This window comes from Mus pahari, chromosome 16 (genome assembly GCF_900095145.1).
Source record: "Mus pahari chromosome 16, PAHARI_EIJ_v1.1, whole genome shotgun sequence".
In the NCBI taxonomy this organism is placed as follows: domain Eukaryota; kingdom Metazoa; phylum Chordata; class Mammalia; order Rodentia; family Muridae; genus Mus; species Mus pahari.
The window spans coordinates 54,434,347-54,437,243 of NC_034605.1; positions in this window are offsets into that span (position 1 = coordinate 54,434,347).

Genomic DNA, 2,897 nt, shown 5'->3' on the forward strand with positions numbered 1-2,897 from the left:
GACTGTTTCTAGGAAGTAGCTTTGGTAGCTTTGGAGCAACTCTGGCCAAGCACAAGCCGTGGGGTCCTTCCTGGTATGTGGGTGCAGTGTGGGTTCTGCTACAGGTCAAGTTCTCAGGCTTTTCTTCTTTAAAAGGGAGGTCAGTCTCCAGATGGAGTAGGTTTGGCCTCTCAGAAGAACTTAGAGGCGGGGAAGTATGATCAAAAATATTTTTTTTAAGATTTATTTATTTATTATATGTAAGTACACTGTAGTTGTCTCCAGACACTCCAGAAGAGGGAGTCAGATCTTGTTACGGATGGTTATGAGCCACCATGTGGTTGCTGGGATTTGAACTCCAGACCTTTGGAAGAGCAGTCAGGTGCTCTTACTCACTGAGCCATCTCACCAGCCCTCAAAAATATTTTTAATTTAAAATGTTTTAGGGCTGAGAGATGACTCGGCAGGAAGTAAAAGTACTTGCGGTGGGAAACAGAACTGGAGGTTCAGCCATGGGACGCTCAGCCATGGGAGTGAAAGCTCCGTTAGGAACTCCAAGAGACTGCCTCAGCTTCCCCGACTTGATGATGTCATCCTTATCTGCTCTTTCACTTGGGAGCCCCACCCTAGAAATCACTCTACTCTGGGGACACTGGGATTATGTTGGGAACTCCAGCTGGCTGCCTTAAGAGTCCCCAGACTTGGCTCGTTTTGATGATGTGTTGTGATCTATCTATCTATCATCATCTAAATATCTATCTATCCGTCAGTCATCTATCATTTGCTGTTTTTTTACTTTGGCTTGCTATACACTTAAAGAAAAAAAATCTCTGATTCAAAACCAGACATTTGGCTATTGTAAATCGGTTTTTTTTTTTTTTTTTTTTGGACTAAAGACTTGTAAATTAGAAATGGATTAGTCATTAACTTGCTTTTACCAGAATGCAAGGGATTCAACATTTTAAAAGATTTACTCTAAATCTCTATTTAGTGAAATTAAATGCAACTGCAAGTTATTGGCCGTTACCCTCCAGTGAGGAGGGCTTGTGTTCTATAAGTGTTGCTGAAGTCTTGAAGAGCAGCCAACCCTTCTGACATGCCTGACACAGTCAATGCAGACACTGAGGCCAACGACAGTGATGGCAGTGAATTTTGTCACCTTGCTTACCCCCTTGATTCATCTTTCTTTTCGTATATGGAACGAGTGTCTGAAGCTCTCACTATCATGGTTTTCAGTCTGAGGAAATCCATTCAAATTGACCTTCAACATTGTCCATCAGAGCCACCTGAGATGGATAGGCTGCCTCAGCTGTTCTGTCTACACACACACTTCTCTCTCTCTCTTTTTAAAAAAGGTTTATTTATTTATTTTATGTATGTGAGTACACTGTAGCTGTACGGATGGTTGTGAGCCTTCATGTGGTTGTCGAGAATTGAATTTTAGGACCTCTGCTCGCTCCAGTCAACTCAGCTCGCTCAGTCCCTGCTTGCTCCGGCCCAAAGATGTATTTATTATTATTCCTAAGTACACTGTAGCTGACTTCAGACACACCAGAAGAGGGCGTCAGATCTCATGATGGGTGGTTGTGAGCCACCATGTGGTTGCTGGGATGTGAACTCAGGACCTTCAAAGAGCAGTCAATGCTCTTACCTGCTGAGCCATCTCGCCAGACTTCCTCTCCCCCCCCCCCCATTTCTGTTTTTAGACTGTCAGTTGATGATGGGGCTCTCCTCCTGGAGCCCTGTTGTGAGGAGAGCCCTGACAACATCCGCATCACTGATTCTGACATGCCTCCAGGGTTTATTGTGCCCTGACTCCCTAATTTGCCACAGTAGTGGCCAGGCTCATGATGAGGCTCCAAGTTATGAACTCTAGCACACAGAAGGGCAGAGCTATGGCCATGAAGCACACAGCTTTACAAAAGATGTTTTCCTCAAAAACAAAGTGATAGGGTTATAGGGGGATTCACTGTCAAGACCACATGACTGAAAGCTCTTAAGGGGCCTAATTTATTTTTTTAAGATTTATTTATTTATTTTGTCTTTCAAGACAGGGTTTCTCTGTGTAGCCCTGGCTGTCCTGGAACTCACTCTGTAGACCAGGCTGGCCTCGAACTCAGAAATCCACCTGCCTCAACCTCCCGAGTGCTGGGATTAAAGGCGTGCGCCACCACGCCCGGCCTTTTAATATTTATTTAATGTATATGAATGCACTGTAGCTATCTTCAGACACACCAAAAGAGGGCATCAGATCCCATTACAGATGGTTGTGAGCCACCATGTGGTTGCTGGGAATTGAATTCAGGGCTTCTGGAAAAGCAGTCAGTGCTCTTAACCGCTGAGCCATCTCTCCAGCTCAGGACCCTAATTCTTGTTCAGGGATTCCTTTTGAGGGGCTCAAGAAAAGGACAATGTCTTAGGGTTTCGGTTGCTGTGATGAAACACCATGACCGTTAAACACTGCTTTGGGAGAAAAGGGTTTGTTTGGCTAGTTCTTCCACATCACAGTCCGTTTCAAAAGAATCAGAGCAGAAACGCAAGCAGGGCAGGAACCTGAAGGCCAAAGCTGCTGCCGAGGCCAGAGAGAAGAGGCGCTGCTTACTGGCTCTCTCCTTATTGCCTCTTCAGCCTGCTTTCTTAAGGAATCTGACATCATTAGGCCAGGGAAGGGCATCACTCACAATGGGGTGGAACTGCCCACACCGCTCACTAATTAAGAAAATGCCCTATAGGCTTCTTTACAGCATCATTTTATGGAGGTCTTTTTTCCTAACCCTCCTCCAAACTCCAGTTTGTGTCAGGTTGACATAAAACTAGACAGCACAAGATGAAAGGATGGACTATCCAGAGACTACCCCATTCGGGAGTCCATCCCATCATCAGCCACCAAACCTAGATACTAATGCTCATGCCAACAA